The 26,612-nt window shown below is 41.4% G+C and overlaps 1 long non-coding RNA gene across 1 annotated transcript in view; it reads left to right on the forward strand.

Moving 5' to 3' along the window:
- The window catches only part of LOC309639458, a 32,778-nt gene extending 21,538 nt beyond the window's left edge, over positions 1–11,240 (forward strand). Inside the window, exon 2 of the long non-coding RNA XR_014251665.1 lies at positions 32–11,240. This is a non-coding gene — a long non-coding RNA (uncharacterized lncRNA). The remainder of the gene's footprint in view (positions 1–31) is intronic.
- The last annotated feature ends 15,372 nt before the right edge of the window (positions 11,241–26,612 follow it).

Consider the following 26,612-nt stretch of genomic DNA (forward strand, 5'->3'; position numbering starts at 1 on the left):
CAAACTTATTTTACCAAAGGGAAAAGGGGAGGTGGAGGGATAAATTAGGAGTATGGGATTAATATTATAGTAGTGTATACTCTACTATATAGAAAATAGATAAACAACAAGGACTTACTGTATAGCACAGGGAGCTATAGTCAATATCTTGTAATAACATACAATGGAAAAGAATCTGAAGCGGTACACCTGAAACTAACACAATATTGTAAATCAACTATAGTTAAATACAAAATAAAATAAATAAAATAAAAAGAAGAGAGACACAGTGGTACTAAGAGAACAAGGACAGAAATACAGATGAAAGTGAATTCAACTTTAAGAGCCTGTTTGGTCCATTGTCCTTCCTCCAGGCAAGACCAGAGGACAAGGCTTAGAGGAGGGTACAGATTATGTTAAGGGATGGTCTGATGGAACCAGGGTTAAGGCCCAGACATTTCTGTATGTGTAGTTGGCCTTCCTATGTTCAGCACAGAGCGAGCCTCTTGACCACTGCAAGGTTCAAGGATCCTTAAACAATGGTCTAGGGACAGCCCCTGACTTGCTAGACCCTGAGAACTGCTTGTGGGGGGTCTTTTGAGACCACATGGTATAAGGGATCCACCTATGCAAGGATCTGATGCCCTGGGTCTCCTGATAGAAACCAGATTGCAAGGAGGGCAAAGAGGCTCCTGAGAGAAAAATCCCCCTGAGGGAGGCATCTGGGATGGAGGGTTGGGCCAGCTTGGGTAGCAACTGGAGTGCCGAATGGAGTGATGGGTTCTCTACAATGTGAGGCCCTTAATCGTCCTTCTCCACTCCCTCCCTCCCGCTCCATTGCCGCAGCATGTAGGTGCCTTAGGAAGAGGAAATCTGAAGGGTAAACCTCAAGACCTGAGTCATTCTGGGCTATAGCTCCTAGGCTAGAGGGCCGCTGCGGTGGTTTTTCTCCCCTCCCACTCATCTCCCTGAAAACAGACCCGGCCAATTTGAAGAGGAAGGATTTTTTTTTTTTTTTTTTTTTTGGCTGGATTGGGTCTTCATTGCTGCGTGTGGGCTTTCTCTAGTTGCAGCGAGCGGGGGCTACTCTTCCTTACGGTGCGCGGGCTTCTCATTGCGGTGGCTTCTCGTTACAGAGCACAGGCTCTAGGTGCGCGGGCTTCAGTAGTTGTGGCACGTGGGCTCAGTAGTTGTGGCTCATGGTCTCTAGAGCGCAGGCTCAGTAGTTGTGGTGCACGGGCTTAGTTGCTCCGTGGCATGTGGGATCTTCCCAGACCAGGGCATGAACCCATGTCCCCTGCATTGGCAGGTGGATTCTTAACCACTGCACCACCAGGGAAGCCCCGAGGAAGTCATTTTTAATAGATTGAGAGACAGAGAGAAAGGTGTACATGAGCTGGACAGACACGGTGGCAAACCCCAGAAAGCAACGAAGAGCGAACCCCGGAAGTCAAGATCTGGTTAGCACCAGCACTAGGGCAATTAACAGCATTCACTTTAGACAGAAAGAGAGAAGGAGTTCTCACTCCTCCAATGCTTCCTCCACTCACTACCTGTCTGCACTCGGGGAGTTTATGTAACCTCTCTGAGCTTCAGTTTCCTCATCCTTAAAATAAATAGGGTTCTTGTAAAGGCTTAAAGAGAGAATTCCTGCAAAGCACTGAACACTTAGCACAGTCGCTATCGACTAAATATTTGTGTCCATCCTACCCCCTCCACTGCCAAAATTCATATGTTGAAATTTAATCTCCAGTGAGCTGGTATTGGGAAGTCGAGCTTTTGGGAGGAGGTTAGGTAATAAGGATGGAGCCCTCATAATTGGGATTAGTGCCTTTATAAAAGAGACATCAGAGAGCTCCCTTACCCTTTCTGCCATGTGAGGACTCAGGGGAAAGACAACCATCTATACACCAGGAAAAGGGCCCTCAGCAGACACTAACTCAGCTGGTGCCTTGATCTTGGATTTTCCAGCCTCTAGAATTGTGAGAAATAAACTTCTGTTGTTTATAAGCTACTCAGTTTATGGTACTCTGTTACAGCAGCAACTGACTAAGACAACAGTGTTGGGTGTATAGCATGCTCTCAAAGAGAGGATAGAGGTCATCATTATGGGTAGCTAAGCAGAGCATTGGCTGCATTGAGATTATGTGACCAGAGGCAGCTAGGAAAGAATGGAACTCCAGATGGGCCTGGATGACAACAGACAGCCAAGAAAGTCAGAGGTAAAGGCTGGTTCAGTGCAGCAGAGGCCAGGGTTGGGCATCGAATGTGGCATCCACACATCAGTGGTCTGAGGCAGGTGGCTCTAGTGAGAAAGAAGGGACAGCATGAGCACAGGATGGTAGAAAGGCCAGCAGGGACCAGTATACCCTCTACGCAGGGAGAGCTCCTTCCGAGCCACAAGAAGAGGGAACTCTTGGCCTATCAGTTCAATAAACATCAGCAAGAGGAAGGAAAGCTAAGGTCCTGCCCATTGGCAGGAGGCTACTGACCCAGCTGACCTATGGATAAACTGGACCTTGCCTAGGATTCACAAGGCCCAGGGAACATTAAGAATGCTAATTTTAAAAATGTCTCTTGGGACTTCCCTGGCGGTCCAGTGGTTAAGACTCCAAGCTTTCACTGCAGGGGGCCCAGGTTTGATTCCTGGTCAGGGAGCTAAGATCCCACGTAACAAGCGGCGCGGCCAAAAAAAAAAAAATGTCTCTTGAACGTATGAAAAGATATTCAGTCACACTGTAAAAAGAAAAGTTCAAGAAGCTATGATTTATCTATCAGAAGGACAGTAAATAAGTTTAAGAACACAAGAACCATCCTGTGCATTGTGGGAGGTTAACCTGGGTATATTTCTATGGAAGGTTGTTTTGAATATCTATCAAAACTACAAATGCACATACTCTTGGACTCAACAATTCTTATTCTAGGAAGGTATTCTCTAGAGGTACTTGTCATATATGTGTAAAATGATCTACACACAAAGTAGTTCACTGCAGCATGGTTTCTCATAGAAAAAGAATTTTTTTTAAAAAGCCTAAATTCTGAGTAAATAAGTTAAAGCCATTAAAGTAATGATACTTTCTACCCTTTGACCATCACCTCCTCATTTCCTCCACTACCCAGCCCCTGGCAATCACCATTCTGCTCTCTGCTTCTATGAGTTTGACTATTTCAGAGTCCACATATAAGTGAGATCATACAGTATTTGTCTTTCTGTATTGGGCTTATTTCACTTAGCATAACATCCTCCAGGTCCAACCATGTTGTCACAAATGGCAGGTTTCCTTCCTTTTTAAGGTTCTATGTAATTCTTGACTAAAAAGCCATTTTAATGGCTTTTCTCCTTTTTAACCAAATAAATTTGACTTTTTATTTTCCTCAATACCCTCTCCTTCTTCATTGCATTGCTATCCACCCAGATCAAGTTTTCAATCTGCAGAGACTCTAGTTAGTAGTTAATATGGTAGGTGGTATATACACTACCAAATGTAAAATAGATAGCTAGTGGGAAGCAGCCGCATAGCACAGGGAGATCAGCTCGGTGCTCTCTGACCACCTAGAGGGGTGCGATAGGGAGGGTGGGAGGGAGACACAAGAGGGAGGAGATATGGGGATATATGTATACATATAGCTGATTCATTTTGTTATACAGCAGAAACTAATACAACATTGTAAAGCAATTATACTCCAATAAAGATGTTAAAATATATATATATATGGTATGTGGGAGAGAAAAATACTGGTAAGATACAGGAGATACATTAGGGAAAGCAGCAATCAAGATCCAAAAATATCCAGTCTATGGAATGCCACCAACTCAGGTGTGTTGGCACAGTGGGAAAGGAAGGGATCTAGCCAATGTTCTGTTAGTGATTACAAATATACTGTCTAGCCTGGTTGAGGATCAAAGTAACAAGAAACATTAAGATGATCAGGCTAAAAAAAAAAGACGATCAGGCTAATTTTCAGGGATTATTCCTCAAATGGGAGTCAGACTTCCAGGAAACACTTGGCTAATCAATGTAATAAACAGTCATTTAAGGATCTTGAATACCAATATGGAGTGAGGCTATCTGGGAGCAGCACCTTCCTCCATTCTTCTCATTTACAACACGGGTGAGAAATGGGGGCCCTTAAGGAAAAAATAAACAAAACAGGGAAAGAGAAGAGACATCATGAACTGCCCTCAGTCTTCAACCTACTGCTTTTCTCTTGCCAACACTTTCCCCCAAAGAATTAGTCCACTGCTATTTTGCTGGTCACTTCTAGCCTGTTGACTCCTATAACCTCAGTCCTGTCTTCTTTCCTAAGCACACACCTGTGGATGGGAATGTTGCCTGCCATATCAGTAAACAAAGGATATTGTGGCCATCAAGCCAGCAGCCACTGCAGTAGACCCAACTGTGCACCCTGAGGGGATTCAGGATGGAGAAAACAGGATACTTACTGGCCCTAGATAGTTAAGGTGCCTATCAAAGGAATGATGTCAATGAGCCCAGACTCTGGCATCTTTCCATATATAGAAAAGTGCTAAATTTACTAACTTGAGATATCTGGTTTTTCTTTAATTAACAGTAATCTTTTGGTGTTCCAATTACATGGTTTTTGTCATAAAAACTCCTAGGTATCCTGGCTCCCCCCTTACCTCTTCAGAGCAGTCCCTCAGAGCTGAGAGGCTGCCTCCCAGGCTTAAGTCCTCAGAAAGCCTGCCAAATATTCAATAAAACATAATTCTCAACTTTTAGGTTGTCTATTTTTTTTTCAGTCGACACGTCGGTCTGCATGGGAGATATTTCTGCACTAATTGCAATGTTACCTTAAAATGAATGTTTTCCTAAAAAAAAAACATTATCTTCCTCCAAAGTAGTTTCCTTTCCAACCTTCTTATGTCCATCAGTTTCATTATTTTCTTCTCCATCTTCTCCCAAACACTTAGGCTTAACATTGGAGTCTGAACAATCGCAATAATCTTCTACACGATTCTCTGCTTCGGTCCCTTCTACCCTCCAATGTCCTGTATGAGACGAAAGGCTTCCCCTCTACCCTGCTAGTTTCAATAGCTGGGTCTACTAGATAAACTGACAACAGGCAGATTAACAGGAGAAAAGTATACAAATTTATTAATTCTTAATATTATGTGCATGGGGATATCACAGGGGGAAAAAAGTGAATATCCAAAAAAGCAGTGAGAGTTTTATATCATCTTAATGGCAAAAGGGAATATAGGCAATTTAAAGGAGCATAAATGGTGTTTAAGAAAGATAAATGGGCCCTTCGAAGAACAGATGGGAGGTAAGATAGTTTGTGATAAAGTTTGTCTAGGTGCCGTGTCAGCTTCTAGTTTCCTCTCCTGTGATAAGACTCAGTCCTCCCTGGTGGAGGAAACTCCCCGCAGGGGGATCTATCACAACTGAGTTCCTTTTGGAGGATCTGTCTTGAGTAGATAAGGAAAGTTCAGAGAAAGCCTCTCCCTGCATTTGATGTTTTTCAAGTGCCTTCGGCTCAAAATAATCAATATACCAAAGTGGCCTATTTGGGGGTGACATGTCCTGAACTCCTTCAGTTCCCTCCACACAGAGATTAATCCTCCAGAACACAACCTTCACCATCACCCTCTATTCAGAAACCTTCACTGGCTTCCTAATGGCCTGTACAATAAATTCCAAACTCCTTGTCACAGCATTAAAGGCGTGCGCTAAGGTGCTCATCCACCTCCAACCTTATTTCTCAGGTTCTTTACAGCAAGGTTTCTCAGTATCAGCATTATTGACATTTTGGACCTGACGGCTTTTGTTTTGGAGGACTGTCCTGTGCATATCCTGGGACTTTTACCAACATCTCTGGCTTCAACCCACTTGCCAGTAGCACTGTCTCCTGACCATTGCCAAATGTCCCCAGGGAAGGCAAAATCACCCAACCGAGACCCACCACACAGGAAATTCAGGTCAATTCATTGTTCTCCCATTAACATAAGCTTTTAAGGCATTTATTTACTCATTCATTCATTCATGTAAGTGTTTGTTTTGCTATAATGGCTTCCCCGTCTAGAATACCTCAAAAGGCTTTAAACACTTGGGGAAATGGGGCTTTTAAAAATCAGCAAGATAAAGATCAGATGATCTCTTATTCTAGCCAACAAAGGCCTCCGTCATCTAGCCCCAGGCTTATCTGCCTCATTATGTCCCACCAGCTTACACTCACACCCTTTACTTCAGGCAAACAGTTCCCTTGAATACACTATGGTTTCTCAGTTTTGATTTCCATGGAAAATTCCATGGATTTTCCTGGTCCAGATGGCTCAGGGTTCTGAACACCAACTCTGTGTTCCCCTGAACGGCCTGTGGCCCTGTGCACACCTCCATCCACATTCCTAGCACACTATTAGAACTGTACATTTGTTTCTCTGACTCTCCAAACAGACCATGAGCAATTTAAGAGCTAATAATTATCACTGGATATGATATTTATCATTGTTTCTACAAAGCCAGGCACAGTTCCCCTGGTATACAGTCATAACAGAGATAGCTAACATGTATTGAGTGCTTACTGCATGCCAGGAGCTGTTGAAAGCACTTAAGCATGTTTTTATTAACTCAGTTATTCTTCAAAACAACCATAAAAGATAGGTACTATGAACGAAAAATATTGCCTGCCCTATCAGTAAACAAAGGATGTTGCAGCCATCAAGCCATCACATTACAGCCACCCAATGGCGAGCCCTGAGGGAACTCAGGATAGAAACATAATGCCCACCACCAAATCATCAGACCCTGCAGCCACCCCTGATGGTGCACCCTGAGGAAACTCAAGATGAGAAAACACAGGATACTGGCCCCAGATAGCTGAGGTGCGTATCAAAGGAATGATTTCAATGAGCCCAGACTCTTGCATCTTCCCAGACATACAAAAGTGCTAAATTCCTAACTTGAGCTATCTGGTTTTCTTTAATTAACAGTAATTTTTTGATGTTCTGACTACCTGGTCTTTGTTACAAAAACTCCTATATATCCTGGCTCCCCCCTTGCCTCTTCAGAGGAGTCTCTCTGAGACTCTCAGAGGTATCTGAGATGCCGTGTCCTGGGCTTAAGTCCTCAGTTTTGCCCGCCGAATAAAACATAACTCTCAACTTTCAGGTTGTGCATTTTTTTCAGTTGAGAGTACCATTATTATCTTCATTTTACAGATAAGAAAACTGAAGATCATACTAGAAAATAAACCTAGACAGGATGGTTTCAAAGCCTACACTCTTGATCCACCATACAAATAGATAGTTAATAAAATTTTTCTGGAATGGATAAAGAAATGAATGAGATTGCATCTCAGTGAAAACATCTTCTTACCTTAAAGACCAAGTTGAAAGAGGATGAGAATCTTTGGGCTTTATATTAGTCAGGGTTCTCCAGAGAAATAGGCTTAATAGGAGGTATGTATAGGGAGAGAGAGATTCAGTTTAAAGAATTGCTCACATGATTGTGGCAGCTGGTAAGTCCAAAATTTATAGGCCAGGCCGGCAGGCTGGAGACCCAGGAAAGAGCTGATATTGCAGTTTTGAGTCTGGAGGCAGTCTGGAGGCAAGATTTCTTCTACTCAGGGAACTCTGGCTTTTCTCTTAAGGCCTTCAACAGATTGGATGAGACTCACCCACATTATAGAGGATAATCTGTTTTACTCAAAGTCCACTGATTTCAATGTTAATCACATCTAAAAAATACCTTCACAGCAACAGCTAGACTGGTGTTTGACCAAAGAATTGGGTATTATAGTCTAGCCAACTTGACACCTAAAAATAATCATCACAGGCTTGAAGATGTGCAAATCTGGGGCAAATACAAACTGGTATATTCTACAGCAATCACTACCTCTTCTGCATTCAGTAGTAAAAATTGTCCCATTTGAGACATATTATACAGTGACTTACTTTATTATTTATCTTTGGTTTCCGTTTGTCTTATCTTCCCAACTAGACTGAAACCTCCTTTGGGCAGTCAAGAACAAGACAGTGCAGGCAGCATGTCTTCTAATTGTTTGTATCTCACAATGCCTTATCCAGACATAAGCACACAGCAGGCACCCACAATGTCTTAAATAAAGAACTAGTTTAGGAATGATGATAAGAGTAAATAAACTGAGAAATTTCCTGGGCTAGATAAATAGATAATGTTACCTCAATGCACTAAGTGAGCATTTAGAAGTTTGACTAACTACCAGAGGACTCTTTTTTAGACATACAAGTAACCATCTTCATCTTCTGCCCTCCCAAGAATAAGTTTCTACCACCCTAGGATTGCTGAAGGCTGTGAACATTACCACAGAGATGGTTCTACCTAGAGGATAGAGAGCAGAAGCCTATAGGATGGAACTGAGACCTCCAAAGTGGTTTGGGGATTGGTATTTACCAACAGAAAGGAAGAGTTATGGAGATTATTGTACAGAGAAAACAGCGCCTCTAACCACAGGGTTCTCTAGGCAGAAGCAGCTTCCCCGGAATGAGAATATTTTTAGACGCGCATCGTTGTTGATAGAACACTTGAGTTAGAGGAGTGGCAAGCACCAGCAGAATCCTCCTTGTAGGCCCAAGTCCAAAACTGTAAAGCTTTTCTTGACCCTTCATTCACATTTAGTGACCCCCTTCCACTGTGCTTTCTGTCCATTTACATTTGATATGCACCATACATAACAAGTGAATTTAATTTTAAAAATGTTTTAATTTAATTTTTTATTTTATATTCAAGGGATAGATATAATTCGTTTTTCATTGAATTATAAAAATTATGCAACTGACATCTAACATTAGGTGTACAACATAACAATGATTTGATATCTGTATACATTGGAAATGATCATCACAATAGGTCTAGTTAACATCTGTCACTATGAACCAGGCTGGGACCCGGGACCTGGGACCCTTTACTGCAGTGCTTGCACCTGGACAAACATCTCCTCACCTCCTCCAGCAACAGAATACAAAGAAACTATAAGGGACTAAAAATAACCACATGCATGCGCAGTTGGGGCAAGTTATAAACAAGATACAAAAAGGCCAAAACACAACTGCCACTTCTGAGGTTCCGGGAGCAAAAGCAGGGTAGAGCCCAAGGACCCTGATCGGTAACAACTACACATAGTTCCAAAGAATTTCTTTTTCTTATAATGAGAACTTTTAAGGTCTACCCTCTTAGCAAATTTCAAATAACAATACCGTATTAATAACTAGTTGCCATGCTGTACATTACATCCCATGTCTTAGTTCTTTTACAACTGGAAGTTTGTATCTTTTGATCACCTTCATATGCACCCATCTTCGTGCTGTATTGTAATTATTTGTTACTTGTCTGAGTCCCTCACTAAACTGTAACTTTCTAGAAAACAGAGACTGCCTTGTTCATCTTCATATCTCCTAACACCTTGAACAGTGGCTGGCACATACTTGGTATTTAATATTTGTCTGTGGAAGGGAGAAGGCTTGGAAAGAAGAGCAGAACAGGGGAGACACACACACACACAACCAAATGAGAGGAGCAGTGGTGTAATGCAAATGGCACTGGAGATCTGGGATCTAATTCTGACTCTCCTGTGAGAATGAAAGTGGGCAGGACACCTGAACTTCCTGGGCCTCTGTATTATCATCTAGAAGACAAGGAATTTATAGCTTTAGGATTGTATGAGCTTTGAAGGAGGAAAATGCATAGTTTAGGAGTTGGGTTTTGGGGTTTTTTTAATGTTTCTATGCAAAAAATAAAGTTAAAACTGGAGCAAAGATTAGATTATGTCAAAGGATGGAAAGAGGGGAAAAAGGAAGGAAGGAAGCAAGGAGGGAGGGAGGGAGGGAAGGAAGGAAGGAGGAGAGGGAGGGGGGAGGGAGGGAGGGGAACGGGAGGGAAGAAGGAAAGAGGGAGAGAGGTTCATTACACAATATTACACAAACTTTCCAGTTAATTGAAACCTGGTTAAAAAGGATGTATGGTGTGAGGTGATTTTTTCTTGAGGTCATTAACTTTAGCTTAATTTTGAATGTGTAAATGAAAAATAATATAACTAACTTTATAAAACACTAAGCATAACAAAATAGAAAATTTGAGGACCCAGAGATTATATTCATGAGAATGCATAAGTAACTATACATCAAAGAAAGAATAAAGTCCATACTACATGGATTCTAAAACATTAACAGAAATGTGGATAGGGGGATTCTGAATTATTTTTGAAGCTAACATAACAGTAACAACAAAACTAAACAAATATGTCATGACATAACTTTACACCAATCTCACTTTTAGTATCAACTCAAAAATCTAAATATAATGAATACAATAGCAAACAAAATCAGGCACCTTATAAAAGAATAATATACCATGACTAAGTTGATTTCAGGAATGCAAAGATATTCTACTATTAGGAAATGTAATATATAATTTACCATGTCTGGGAATGAAAATAGAAAACAGTCATATGATTATTTCCATGGATACTGAAAAGGTATTTCATATTTGATAAAAATGTAATGTCTATTCTTAATAAAATCCCTTACTAGGTAGATACCTTCTTTGCCTTTAATTCAATTAAATATTTATTGAACACTTGCTATATGCCAGGCACAGTTTTAGGCATTTGGAATATGGCAGTGAATATAATAGGCAAAAATCTCTGCCCTCTTGAGGCTTACATTTTAGTGGTGGAGACAGACAATAAATAATAAGCATAATGATTAATTACCTAGGATGTTAGAAGGTGATAAGTGGTATGGAAAATTAGGAGAGCTGGGAATGTAAGCAACAGCAATTTTAAATAGAGTAGTCAGGGTAGGTTCAATGAGGTGTTGACATTTGCACAAACCCTTGAGGGAGGTGAGCGAGCCATGCAGATATCTGAGCTGAGGGGGTGTTTGGAGCAGAGAGAACATGCCAGTTGAGTTGAAGAAACAGCAAGGAGGTCAGTATGGCTGGAATGTATTTTAGTATAAGAGTGAGGTAAGGGCTTCCCTGGTGGCGCAGTGGTTGAGAGTCTGCCTGCCAATGCAGGGGACACGGGTTCGAGCCCTGGTCTGGGAAGATCCCACATGCCGCGGAGCAACTGGGCCCGTGCGCCACAACTACTGAGCCTGCGCGTCTGGAGCCTGTGCTCTGCAACAAGAGAGGCCACGATAGTGAGAGGCCCGCGCACCGCGATGAAGAGTGGCCCCCGCTTGCCGCAACTAGAGAAAGCCCTCGCACAGAAACAAAGACCCAACACAGCCAAAATAAATAAATAAATAAATAATAATTAAAGGTGCTAATAATTTTTTTAAAAAAAAGACCTTAGCCCTTATCAATTTCATTCAAAAATCTCCCACTAAATTAAAAAAAAAAAAAAAAAAAGAGTGAGGTAAGGTGTGTTGATTGAAGGTGTGACAACCACACCCTCACAGAACCACCTCAAAAGGCAGAAAGGATAGTATCTCCTACCATGTATCTTTTTATCAGGGACAAAAGTATGTCCTGAAGTTCTACAGCAGACTTCATAACACTGTCAAATCTCCCTTAAATTAATGTATAAATTTAACATGATCCCATTTTTAAAAAAACAACTTTTTTTTAATGTGCAAGCTGATTCTCAAATTCATCCAGAAGAAAAAACAAGCAAGAATAAACATGAAAATTCCAAAACAGAAGCATAAATAAGGGAAACACACCTTATCAGCTAGTAAGATAACTGGATCATCATTTGCAAGAAAATAAAGTTAGATCCCTACTTCACACATTATACTAAAATAAACTCCAGATTGATCAAAGAGGGAGGAGACTAAGTGGTTAGAGACAGTAATGGCTAGGAGACTAAATTTTCACTGTAAACCCTTTGTGTCTTTTAAATTTTGCAGTGCATGCATTGAATATTTAAAATTAACAAAATGTATTAAAAATACACTCAGGTCTTACGAAAGATTAATAAATCATATTTAAAATATACTCAGGTTCTTATGTAAGCAATAGATTATAGTAGAAAGAACACAGACTTGAGAATCCGGTAGTATTTTCAGGTCCTGATTTTACACTACTAACCTGTAACCTTGGGCAAGTTGTTTCATCTTCACTTTATCTCTAAAGTGTTAGCATTAGATTAGATGGATTCCAGTCTCTTTTAATACTAAATTCTGTTACACTTAAGTTTAAGCTTATAAGCTGACCTAAGAGTACTTTGATCTTCTATAACTAGTTTTGCCAGCTGCTCTAATATACACCAGATGGTTTAGTGTGGAATTTAGCATTAAACATTATTCAGAGCCTACTCCATTATTCACGCCATTACAATTGAATGAAAACAGCACGCAAAGTGCACATTAGGGCTCAGCCAGGAGATTCTGGGCTGTTAGGCCTGGAGGTAGTTGGTCTTCCCACGCACCGGACAAATAGATGAGAGAGAAAAGGATCGCCTCATGGGACTGGATGCCTGGGGTGATGAGGTTGATGACTCATAACCAGAGGGCACCAAAAGTCCACAGCCAATCAGCCGTCCATGATCCAAAGGCCATTGTCTGGTGTGGGGCTTATTTGGATCTTTGATCTTTTCTATGCCCTAACTTTTGGCCATCCTACTAAATACCTCCATCAAAAAAAGAAAAAAGGATAAAACATAAATCAGTCTACTTGTAAACAACTTTACTAAGCTAAATGAGCCAGTAGGTAAATCATTTTAGGTTTTTCAAGGAATTTAATAACTAAAGGCATCTTAGCCAGGATCTAGTCTGAACCACAAATTTTACAGATGAGAAAAGTGAGGCTTAGAGGAGTCAAAATGACTTGGTTAACATACACAGCCAGTCCCTGGCAAATTCAAGGTAAAAATTCCAGCATCCCCGCTCTTGGTCTGTAGCTGTTTCCGCCTGTTATCTTTCATCCTTAAATTACCATCCACACTGTGCTATCATTTACTGCCTTTCAGAAGTGTGTTTTATTTCTAATAATGGTTTGGCTTCATCCGCTCTTTCTGGACACATATTCTTTGGAACTCTGATTTTAGGAGTAGATAGAGCTTCTGAGAAAGTAACTGAGGGAGCGAACTAAACAGACCATCGAAACTCCAGTTTAAATCTGTCCTTGGGAAACTCTTACCCAATCTTCCCTGCCATCATCCATCTCCAGTCACTTCCCCAGGAACACTTGTGTCTAACACTTTTTTTTAAACCTTCAATCCCTTCTTTTCCATTTCCATCCTCAGCCAACATGATTCTTAGAGCTCATAAGCTTCTCTCAGATGCAGACCCAACCTAATTCTACCCAGGAAACAGCTGTCAGCAAATCTCCTTGGGGGTTTGTATTTCCCTTTAACTTAAGTAGGTCATTGCTCTAAAGGAAGTGTAAAGATGGAATGAATGAAAATAAGCTGCTGAATTCAGCTTGTGTGAGATCTGTGAAAAATGCAGGGAGACGGGCAAAGCAGCAGGGCTGGGCCAGCAAGGGAAGTCCCCTTACAAGCCTCGCCATGACTCAGAACTTACAACGTTACCAGCCAGACAGGCAGAGTCAACATTCAAGGGACCTTAATCATAAAGACTGTGACTGTACACATTTCTTCTCAGAGAGAGGAGGGCTCAACAGAGTACAAGAGATAAGCTACCTGGGAGGATGACATTTTGCAAGTTGAAAAGAGGTGCTTGGGGCTGAAAAGATGGAGATGTGTGACCTGAAATACAGAGGTCTGATTAATATGGTTGATTTCCTTCCAACAAAAATCAAATGATCTATTTCTAGCCCCAACCAAGCTGCCCCATCTCCCTTTGAAGAGCCCATTCAGAGAAGCAAAAGGTTACTGGTCCACAAAATAAGCATCCCCAGTTAGATGCAGGGTCTTGGGTAAGATACCCTGTGAGATTAGGCTGGGAGAACCAGAGTAAAGTGATAAGGATGACATCAGTGAGGAAAAGGAGAGGAGAGTCACAAAAAGGTAACATGGCCATTGTAGGGAAGGGAGAACGGCTGGCAAGGAGCAGCCCTGGTTTATTCTTATATATGAGTGCCAGGAGACGTTTTGGTACAGCTGGCTCTCACCTCTCTCAAAACCACCTCGAAGTTGGCTTCCTGCCACATGTAGCAAAGTTTGTTCCACCACTACTAACACACATACCACCCCATCACTAGATAAGGTCTACTTTACAGCAGCTACTATGCCTATCACACTGTAGGCATCTTAACTTCCAGGAGGCAGAAACATGTATAGGTCTATTATTGTTGTCCTTAAAACTTTGACTCTTAAGCTGCATAGTGAGGCAGACTAGAAATCTGTTGCTGCTCAAGGTGAGGTGCTCCCGAAGACTACTCTGCTCTTTTGGACTAAACACACTTTCCCATTTGTTCACTCGTGCATTAAATATTTGAGGAGCATCTTCTAAGAAGCATCAGGCAGTATGCAAAGCGAAACAAGGGTGAGGAAACTGTCCTCTTGAACTTTATACTCTAGTCTGGAGAAGCACTTACCAAGAGAAATAACAATGTGGGTCACATATGGAATTCTAAGTTTTTTAGTTGCCATGTTTAGAAAAGGTAAAAAGAAACAAGTGACATTGAGAATCATGATATATTTGATTTGATTCAATAGATCCAAACATTATCATTTCAATATTTAATCAATATTTTTAAATTATTAATGATACATTTTACATTCTTTTTGTACTAAGTCTTTGAAATCCAGTGTATATTTTATTCTTATAGCCGTTCTCTATTCAGACACTAAATTTTCATCAGAAAAATTGTATCTGTATTTAGATTTCATAAATTTTGATAAAGTAGGTCCCCATGCTTAAGCTGTTCCAAATATGCTAAAAGTTTTCTGATAACTTTATTAGTTCTTGAATTTAAATTAATCAAAGTTAAACAAAATTTAAAATTCAATCAGTCAGTTAAGCTAGCTACTTCCAAGTGCTCCATAGCTACATACAGCTAGTTGCCACCATATAGGATAATGCAGCTCTAAAGGAAAGATAAACAATAATCAAATGAACTCATAAACAACTATGAGTGATAAGGAGTATAGATACACAGTGTTATGAGATTGTACAATACCTGACTTCATCTAGCGGAAGGAAAGACTTGAGGAAGTTCTGTTTAAGAATCTGAAGATTAATACCGGAAGAGAGCACAGATGGGAAGAAAGGCTTTCCTGACAAAGGCAGAAGCATGTACCAAGGCCCTGAGGCATAAGAGAAAATACTGAGGTCTGTATTAGTCAGCATCATGTGGGGAAAGAGATGGCCCCTTTGAACTAGGTAATTTAAGGAGTGTTTTTTATAGACTATTTAATAAGATGAGGCCAGGGTATAGGGAAAACAGTACAGAATGGTGCAGTACCCTAGGCTAGCAACTGCAGGGAACTGTTAATCACCACCATCACCACTACCACCAGCCCCCCAGCTTAAAGGCACAGGGGAATAAAGCAATTATTGGAAGCTAGAACAGGTAAATGTATAATATGGCCATGTGACAGGAGCTGTGGCCTTCAGTAGAGGGGGTGCAGCCAGCCCACAGAGACCCAACAGGTGGTAGGAAGAGATATAAATAGCCCCACTTCACATTCCTTCTCCCCTCCAACCTCCTGGGTGTATCTCCCATTGGTCAAGCCCAAGCAGGGTCAGAAGGTAAGAGATCTCATTGAGGTAGAACATGCAGGTCAGCCTCAAGGCACAGAGCAGCACAAAGAAAGGTGGAGAATAAATCTGGAGGGACAAACCGAAGATATTCAGCTCAGGGGTGTGTGTATTAGTTTATTATTGGTGCTGTAACAAATTATCACAAATCTAGTGTCTTAAAATGAATCAAATTTCTTATTTTACCATTCTGAAGTCCTAAAACTGAGATGTCAATAGGGTTGTATTCCTTCTGGAAGGAAACTCTAGAGGAGTCTCTGTCTCCTGCCTCTTCCAGTTACCAGAGACCCCTCCTCATATCATACTGACCTTTGTTTCCACCATCTGATGTCGTTCTCTGCCTTCAATTCTCCTGCTTTGCTCTTATAAAGACCCTTGTGATTATACTGGGACTACCTGGATAATACAGGATAATCTCCCCATCTCAAGACCCCTAACTTAATCACATCTACAAAGTTCTTTTTGCCATGTAAAGTCACTTTCAGATGTTTTGGTGATAGGATGTGGACATCTCTGGAGGGCCATTACTGTGTCTACCATGGTGTGTCAAGAAAGTAAAAGAAGGCCACTGCAGTGCCATGCAAAAGGCAAGAGGGGAGTATGGAGAGTCGTGGTGATGAGGAGATAGGGAGGAGTCGTATTAGCAAAATTTTGTAGAGCAGGGTAGGGATTTCAGTCTGTATCTTAAGACCAATGGAAAGTCATTGAATTTGCATTTTGAAAAAATGCGCTCTAAGCAGAAAATAAAAAAAATAGATTGAAAGAAGGCAGAAACATACTGAAAGTGAGTTGAGAAGATGTCTAGTAATTAGATGATTGAAGATAATGGCTTGGACTAAGGAAGTGGCAGTAAGTGTGGAGAGAAGAGGAAGGATTTGAGAGATATTGAGGAAGTCAAACTCATAGGACTTGGTGATAGATCAGCTAAGCAATGGGGAGTGAGGGCTAGAGCTGTGTTAAAGATTTCTGCCTTGCTGAGTTGGAGAGATTCAATTCACCACAATGGAAAACACTGTGCTCTGAACAGGTTTATTTGGGGGACAGGGGATGTGGTTTTGAACATTTTGGTTTGAAGTGACTTGAAGAGAACCAAATGGAAAAGTCAATGGGCAGTTGGACATAGAAGGATGGAGTGCAAAGTTTCCTCAGGGTTTCAGAGGAAATTTCAAATCCTTGGGTTTTAGGTGGTCATTAAAGCCTTGAGTATGAATGAAATCACCTAGAATAGAGGCCACTTAGAAGAGTGCCTAGGACCTACCCTTGAGAGGCTTGAACATTTAATGGCCAGAGAAAGGAGAGAGTGACAAGATAAAAGAAGGACCAGGAGACTGAAGCATCACAAAAGCCAAGGAAATACATTATTTAGAGAGGATGTGGTCACCAAGGTTGATGGCTCCTGAGAGTTCAGTAAGTGGGTTTCTACAAAAATTAATGCCAATTCGCCCACACTATCAGTACATCAGATTCTGGCAGAGAAGTTTACACCCTTGAGGCCAGGGGGTGCTTACCATGCCTCCTCAGCATGTTCAAGGAAACCAAGGCCATGGTGACTGGTTTATGGGTGGGCACAAAACCACTGAGAGCCAATGAGATCCATTGGCTGGGACTTCTAGGAAAGAGAGTATCACTCGTTCCGCTGTCTTAAAACCTAAGAAGATACAGGACCTGAGCTGTTGCTACTATCTTGCTACTACATGAAGCCTAGGACTAAAGGCAACACTTGGCAAAAGAGAAAGATGGTGAGAAACAAAACAGTTATGACATCTCTTTGGCTCTTACTTCACTTGTGCCTGAAACTTGATTTAGCCCTACACTTTCAACTTAGATGAGCCAATAAATTCCTTTCTTGCATATGCCAAGTACAAAATGCCACTTACAATGGAAAAAATACTAAATTTTATGGGAGGATAAATAAAATGGAACTTATGTCTAAGATCTTTAGAAGAAAAATGCCTTAGATATCAAGATGGTCAAGGTATTGACTGAAATTCTCATTATACTTGTAATAAAGCCATGAAGACAGATGAGAGAGAGAATCTTGAGAGCAGAAAAATAAAATATATAGAAATACTGGAAGAGTTTCTATGCTCATGAACTCTAATTTAAGGTAAAACACTCAAAAATAAATAAGAATATATATAAAGAGAAAAATTATAATCCCAGACTCTTAAAGTAACCTGTTTTGTTTGTTTGTTTTTGGGTTTGTTTTTTTTTTGGCCGCACCATGCGTCATGCAGGATCTTAGTTCCCCAACCAGGGATGGAACCTGTGCTCCCTGAAGTGGGAGCGCAGAGTCCTAACCACTGGACTGCCGAGGAATTCCAGTAACTTCTTTATTATGACCAGAAATCTAGTTCCAAAGTTTTCTTGTTCTCCTTTGCCTTGAGCTTGTATCTTTCATGAGCCTTGAAATGGCAATTTTACAGATGTATGAATTATAATATTCATGATTTCCATAGCATTGTAATTGTACTTAGTAATTATAATTTTCATTGACATAAAAGTTACAGACTCCTGGAACTTGCTCAGTAGAACTTAGGACTGTGGCTAGGCACCTCACAGAAGTGATCATCCCCTCTGTGGGAACTGAGGAATTTGACCTCAAATAACTTTTACATTTGGAAATTTAAATTTACTGGCCTTGTCTTCTTTGAACCCTTCTATTGAAAATTCACCAAAATGTGGGGCTGTCATAACTCAAGAGAATGGATCCAATAGAAGGAAATCGGCAAACATGTGCTGAGTACCCACCATACACAAGACAATGAGCTAGGTGCACTCAGAGGCTTAAGGCTTGGTCTTCATCCTCACAGAGCTTAAAATCTTATGACAGAGATAGGACATACTCATGAAGAATCAAATATCAATATAAAGCAATATGTGATAAGTGATAAAAAGAGTTGTGCAAACAATAAGATGTAGGTGCTGGAAGAGCAAGAAATCAGTGTGGATTAGAATACCTTGAGGGTAGGTTCAAGTGAATGGACAGAAAAGAAGTGAAGGGCTCTGTAGGCAGAAAGATCTGTGCAAACAAGCCACCATCGGGGAAAGACTTGCAGGTAACTGTATTATGGAACAGTCTGGCTGAAGCAGTGATTCTTCTTATGGAGTTTTAGTTGTGGTGGAAGGGGGAGGGGAAGGGTAGAGTTAAAAAGGTAGGAACAGCAATGAATGACAACCTGCAAAATTTTGGCTTCCTCTTCTAGGAAATGAAGTGTTGAAGACTATGTTAAAGATTAAATCAATGGAAACGGGCCACCTCTCTTTCTCATTATCAAATCTGTCATAGCTACTGACACAAGTGCCTGGACTTGGTTTGTGTGTGAAATAATAAGCTTTTGTTGATCAATGCAGTGAGAAATTGGAGACGATAGGGTCAGGGGAAAGCTAGGTATTGTATTAATAAATCTAGGTTTGCGTTTCAGATATCTTATATAGTTGCCATGGGGAGGATGGATTTACCGAGGATGGATTTACCAAGTATGAAACTAGAAGGAGCCCAAGTAGAAGGTCACTGCAAAACCCCAGGCAAAAGTTCATGAGGGCCTGTACTAAGGTAGTGACAGTAGAAATGGGGGAAAGGAGATGAATTCAAGGGATATTTAGAGGCAACCTCAATAGGTCTTGGTGATTATCATTAACTATCAGGGGTAATGGGAAGGAAGGATTCTGGAATGACTTCCAGAGGTTTCTGACCTGAGGAACAAGACTGTGAGTATAACTGTTAACCAAGAAACAGGAAGAGATGCAGCTTTGGGAGAGGAAGATGGATGGGTTCAGCGTTGAACATCGTGTAAATCAGGACTCTGGCTGAAAGTCATGGAAACCCATGTTAAATTACCCTAGGCAACTGCATAGGTTCATAAAACCAGATGCTGAAAAGGTAGGGGTGGCAAAGACCTCACAACTAAATTCTAAAATCGTCAGGACTTACTCTCTGTCCTGCCCTGTCTCTCTTCCCTCTGTATTGCTCTCCCCCTCATTTGGCTTCTGGCTGTAGTTTGAGCTCATTCTCTCAAGGCCCTCCAAGTGGCAACGGACATGTCTGCCAGCAGTTCTGGAATCTAAGAAGCAAGAGAGCTACTGTTTCCACCACCATTTTGAAAAATTCCAGGAAAGAGACCCCACAGGAATTTTTAAAAAATTAAAAATTAAAAAAAAAATGAATGAGATAGTCTAAGTCCCTGCTCTTGAGGAATTATAGTCATAAAAGCACAGAAACTTGAGGCCATCTCCAGTACTTCCAGAGGGCTGACCACGGTCTTGGAACATAATATGAGCTCAACAGATGTTTGTTAAATCAAAGGATGATAAATGGCACTTCTCATGAGTAAGAGCATTTGGCATTTATGAAGTACTTTGGTTGCATACATTTTTGTCTATTACAGTCCACCTAGACTAGAGCAAGCTAGTCTGCGGTTTCTGCCCTCCACCGCCAACTCATATGCCAAGATGTAATGCGTAGGCTGAATTTTTTGGATAGACGGGCCAATTTCTGCAGCCATACTCCACTCCCAGCACCTGGAACTGCTCCTTCCAGCTACAGGAGTTAATGGCTAGAATACGCATTACACCTCTCATCAAAAATCCCTTCCTACCCAGCATCACCACCACCGCTGCCACCTTCACTATTGAGATTTTGCCATCGATTCGTCTTCCACCTTATTACCCACCACACTCTCAGCTAGGAGAGAAGGCTCAGAGCCCCAGCAGACCACTTTTAAAGACCATAAAACAAATGTTAAACTGTCACAGTAAAGGCTGGTTTCTCTTCCTAATTCTATTCAGTTCCTCTGAAGGCAAAGACTGGATGGGCACACTCAACGGTTATGATAATAAACAACGAAGGCTAAAGTCAGCTTCCAAACCTACACCATGTGTCTTCAGTATTGCAGCAGTAATACTTTTTGCCTTTTGTCTGAGCCTCAAAATATTTAGTTTTATTATATATTAATTCTATTTTATTTAGTTTTGTCTAGGCTGTCAGTAACACTTACTAAGGGCTGCTTTACTATGCATGGCACTCTGCTAAACACCAAGGGGAATATAAAAGCAGCCAGGTTTTCCCAGGACACAATCAAGAGTCACCAGATCAGTAAGTACTTGCTAAACCTAGATCAGACCCCTCCATCTCAATCCCTGGATCCCAGTGCCCCTGGACCTCTTCCTTCTGATCCTATGGGGCCCCACACAGATTCATAAATGACCATGATCATTCTTCCTCCTACCTTATGGTGGCTCCAAAACTTTCATCATTTCATAAGGGTTCCTGCTTTCCCTGCTGCTACTGTCACACCTCCTGTCATCACCAGGTTGGGGTGGGCTTGATTGTAGCTACAAATTTATTATGTTCCAACTGAACGGCGGAATGCCACACACACACACACTTACTGTCTCTAGAGGCTGGTCCAAAAGGCCTTGTGGAATCCTTCACCCATACCTTCCCTGAGCTCCTGCCCTTCCTGCCCCAGCTGTGGGCCTTGCACCAAGTTCCTGTGCATCCTCTCCCCACTCAGGTCTGTTGTTTCCCTTTCTGGTGTTCACTCTAAGTTGGCTCCTGGTTTTCCCTAGCTGTTCAGAAGTCCTGGGCCTGGAGTCGGGGTAGAGAGGGCTGAGCCCCTCAGAGGGACCCACCCTTGTGTCAATTCACAGCGGGCAAACAACTTAAGCCTCTGCCCTTCAGGCTCCCTCTACACAAAGACAGTTTATGGTCAATTGTTTGGAACTCAAAGCCATTTTCCTAAGGAAACAACCTTAAAGTAGTAGGCAGATGCCCAGGAGAATTCACACAAGTCCATTTGACTCACGTACCTCATCTGGAGTTCTAAGTGTACTCTAGAACATACCTAACAGTACACCTCGGTTTCTACGGTTAAACGAGTTCTGAGTTCCGGCCATGAACATACCTCTGCCGCTGCCATCAGCAGGAACAACCCGGCTTTCACCTTCTGCAGCCTGCCAACCCTAAGGTAGGGAAACGCCGGAGGTCTAGAGAGCTTTATTTTTAAGAAAGTGGAGTAGGAAGGGTGTGACTCTGGGAGGTGAAACCAGGCTGTATAGGGAGGAGAGTTCAGAGGGGTTGGGGTGCAAGAGCTAAGCTGCCTGTGGGTTTCAGGGTCCTCCAGAGATGAGGCTGCCCCCCTGAACTTCAATCCAGCAGACAGGCCTGGTCTACAGCATTGCTGCTGCTGAGGGCAATGGAGTTGGGGGTTCTAGTAGAAGGTGGGGTGGGGACTAAAGAAAATGTGTCATGGGTTTCAATTTGAGGTCAAATATGGAGTTACAAAAAAAAGAAAAAACTTTAAAAAACGAAAGTAGATCAGTATTGTGACCAGTGCTACGTTTGTTAATGAGGTCAAATCAAATTTAATACTCTATATCATGGCTTCTGAAATACTCAGCCCACAGAAACATTGTGTGTGTCAGTCCCACTGGACATAGCCCTTTTGTAGACTTGAGAGAAAACTTGACCTTAGTCTCTGTCCAATCTCCCTCTCTTTTTTGCACTTTAATTAACCCTTGGCTTGTGTTGAGTCAGGGTAACCTTACTTACAAATAAAATATAAGTGTAGAGAAAACAAGTAAGAGCCTCTATTTTTTTCCCTTGGATCTGCTCAAAAAGGTCAAGAGAAAAATGTTTTCCTAGGTGGTCAAGTAGGGAAACAGGTAGAAAAGTTTTCTGTATTTTTAGTAACTATTGTTAGGAGGCTCAAAAAAGTAATTTTAAAATGACAACAGTAATATGAAAGTACGAATTCATTTTAAGTTTCAAATACAAGTACGAATGGATTTAAATAAGGGTTGTTTTCTCTTGTCTAAGTTCACTCTCTTACTCTACATTTTAGATATTATGATGTCAAATTACTTTCACATGACCACATACCACAAATGAAAAGAAAGATTTAGAAAGGTTACATCATTCAGGAAAGAAACCAATGGGCTATTTTAAATACCAGAATCCTAGTAGTTCTGGTAATGAATTAACAGATTAGTTTTGTGATAATCACTTAAATTCAATCAATTCAACAATATGTTCTGAGATGATTATGTGCTAAACAATGTAGTATGTGACATGGGATATACACACAAAAGTATACTGCATGGTCCCATCACTTGTAGGATTTGTAAGTCTTTGGGTAAATTCAATTTATATGTTCAGAAAAGTACAGAATTCTGTTTAACATGTAACCAACCTCCAAACCAAGTGCCTCTTGCCTCCTGAAATGAATGAAAGGGTGGGAACTGAGGTGAGCTCCAGGAAACAGTTATAACCTGAATACACTGAAAGGTCAGTTTGGATGTTGGAAATTGACTAGAGCCCAAGAAGGGTTCAGCTTAGCCTACTGTAAAGAAACTGCCCTACTATAAAAAGACTGTAAAGAAACTGTCCTTGATTGAAGCTGGGGGTTGTTTTGGAACAGTCAGGAAGCAATGGAAGAATCCAAAGAGGAGAACATGTTTAGAGATGATGGTTCCATCAGTGGTGTGGATGTTGATAGGAGGAAAATGCATCAATTATGAGGTCACTGCAGTCTTCTAAGGTGGAGGAGGAAGGCTCAGCACTAGCTGGTGGCATGAAAATGAAAAGAGGGAGAGATATAAAGGCATTTCAACAGAAATACAATTATAACGTGCTCATTAGACTAAGTAGGAGACGATTCATTTCCCTTTTAAAATTTTGATCTTGGTTCTTCGCTTTTCTCTTGAGCCATTTCCTCTCCATCTTTCTTTTATTGATATATGCCTTTTATTATTCTTATAAAAGTGTACATGGGGCTTCCCTGGTGGCGCAGTGGTTGAGAGTCTGCCTGCCAAGGCAGGGGACGCTGGTTCGAGCCCTGGTCTGGGAAGATCCTACATGCCGCGGAGCAACTGGGCCCGTGAGCCACAATTGCTGAGCCTGCGCGTCTGGAGCCTGTGCTCCGCAACAAGAGAGGCCGCGATAGTGAGAGGCCCGCGCACCGCGATGAAGAGTGGCCCCCGCTTGCCACAACTGGAGAAAGCCCTCGCACAGAAACGAAGACCCAACACACCCAAAAATAAATAAAGAAATAAATTTAAAAAAAAAAAAAAAGTGTACGTTTTATTTTGGAAAATTTGAAAAGTACAGAAACAAATATAAAGAAAGCATTATAAAGCACCTGTACTCTCACCACTCAGAGATGATTTCAGATAACATTTTGGCGTGGTTTTTTTCCAACATTGATGGATGCGTTTAGGAGTGACGAGTAAACAGGACGGGCGAGGTGGAGTACAAAGATGAAGCGGCTTGACTTTTTTTTTCCGACCATTGCCATCCAGTTTGCTCCATCAGTTCTCCATTCTCTGCCCTTAGCCATGATCCAGAAGGAGCCCATAGCTTTCCTTTCTGTCACCTTCAGAGACTGAAACTGTTTCGTGTGCAGGAAGGAAAAAGTCCCATTCGATCTAGATCAAGTCAATGCTTCTCTCTTCCCTGAGCCCAGGCCTTTCTGTACTTCAGGGACTTGGAGCAGAAAAGGAGGCAGTGAATGATCTGGTATTTCATTCTCCTCGTCCCACCCCACTCACGCCATGGAAAAATCCACACACCCTTACCCCAAGGGTGAAAGGAAGGCCTGTGTCCCACTGCTACCCCTTCTCTTAGCCTACTGTTGCGGACCGCTCCAGCCAACTTCCCACCTTTGGATACCTCCACGGCAGTATCAGGCACAAGGGTCTATGCTGAAAAGCACATTCTATCCCCCAAAATTCACTTCAAATCATCCTTTCTGAGAAATCTCATATAGACTGTTCCTGGTAGGAACAGTGACTACTACACTTTTTCCTTTCTGCTTTTGTTTTTTAATTTAAATACTGTGGGACTGTGCCTAACCCCTTTCTTGAGAATGTAAGGATACTTGTTATCAATTACTCAGCTTTGGGCTTTGGCCAAAAGTTCCAGACAATAGAAGAAGTCCCATTTCACATCCTAAAATATAAATACATATACACATACATCAAATAATAATAATTGGGACCATATTACATTATTTTACATCCTACTTGATTTCCATTAACATTATATAGTGAGCATTTCCCATGTCAAGGAGTATTTTCCAAAAATGGGATTTATATTGACTCATAATTTTTCATCATATGACTACCCATTCCTCATTATTTATTCAACCATCACCCAGTTAGACAATTAGGCTAATATAAATATCACTGCAATAAACAACCTTGGATATATATCTTTGTGCACATCTTTGATTATACCCTTAGGATCATTCCTAGAAGAATATTTCAAAGGTTATGAACATTTTTAAGGTTCTTGATACATAAGCAGAAGAGTCCTTAAGAAAACTAGAATGATACAAACACCCACATTATATCCAAGCATTTTTACCATATTTTTCACCTTGAAATTTGATTGGTGAAGTTGCATATTTTCCTGTTTTGATTTATATTTCTGTGATTGTTATTAAGGCAGGTTCTTTTTTTTTATTATTTTTGGCTGTGTTGGGTCTTTGTTGCTGCGCACGGGCCTTCTCTAGCTGTGGCGAGCAGGGGCTACTCTTTGTGTGGTGCGCGGGGTTCTCATGTTGAGGAGCACAGGCTCTAGGCACACTGGCTTCAGTAGTTGTGGCTTGCAGGCTCTAGAGCACAGGCTCAGCAGTTGCGGAGCACAGGCTTAGTTGCTCCGCGACATGTGGGATCTTCCCCGACCAGGGCTCAAACCCATGTCCCTTGCACTGGCAGGCGGATTCTTAACCACTGTGCCACCAGGAAAGCCAGAGGCAGATTCTTACTTGTTGACTGTTTGTATTTCTTCTTCTGCAAATGGTCTGTTCATGGCCTCTGCTCATTTTTTTCTTAGAATGATAATATTTTCTTATTGATACATAAACTCTCTCCATGCAATAAGAATAGTTACCTTTTCTGACGTATTGTATCTGTTGCAAATGTTTCCTAGTTTATTTGACTTGATTTTGTTTATAATATTTTGGCTTGCAGAAACTTTATCATCTATCGTTATTTCTTTTGCATAACCTAGCTTAAACAGAAAGGGATTTGTTAGAAGGATCGTAGTTCACAGAAATTTAAAAAGAGATCCTACAGAAATCAGGGCAACTTTGTGGATCTTGGGAAATGAAACTAATATCAACATCACCAAACCTCCAAATCCCGCCTTCTGCTTCTCCTCTAATCTCCTGTGCTCTCCATTTGACTTCATATACTCCTACCATCAGCTCTCTCTAGATATCCTTCTAGCTTCTACACCCAGAGAGGTCAAGAGTCTTTATCCTCATGTAGAAAAGTCCTGGGGAAGGACTCTGACTGGCCCAGCCTTATGACATGCTCACCTCCAGACCAATCACTGTGCCAAGACAATAAAGGGCTCTGGGGCTTCCCTGGTGGCGCAGTGGTTGAGAATCTGCCTGCTAATGCAGGGGACACAGGTTCGAGCCCTGGTCTGGGAGGATCCCACATGCCGCGGAGCAACTAGGCCCGTGAGCCACAACTACTGAGCCTGCGCGTCTGGAGCCTGCGCTCCGCAACAAGAGAGGCCACGATAGTGAGAGGCCCGCGCACCGCGATGAAGAGTGGCCCTCACTTGCTGCAACTAAAGAAAGCCCTCGCACAGAAACGAAGACCCAACACAGCCAAAAATAAATAAATAAATAAATATTTAAAAATTAAAAATTAAAAAAATAAAGGGCTCTGATTTGCCAGATAAAGACATGTGTTCAAAGGGAGAAGAGAGCAGCTAACCAAAAGGAAAGAGTAGGACAGGGTACTGGGCAGACAAAGCAAAACAAAGCAGAAACAAACCAAATACAAACATCCATTAGAAGTTTTTAAACCTTGATACTTTCTTCTACTAGTTTGATACCTTTGTTTTCATCCCTAAATCAATTTTTCTTCTGGATTTCATTTTTACATTTGGCTCTATTTTCACCAAATCCTTTCATTTCTCCCTTCTGACAATCACTTCATCATTTCTACTGGCTTGTCCATAGCCAGTATGTCTAGTTAGGACCTTGTGTCTTTGTGTTCGGTC

Source organism: Balaenoptera physalus, assembly GCF_965194825.1.
Source record: "Balaenoptera physalus genome assembly, chromosome: 12".
Lineage (NCBI taxonomy): Eukaryota > Metazoa > Chordata > Mammalia > Artiodactyla > Balaenopteridae > Balaenoptera > Balaenoptera physalus.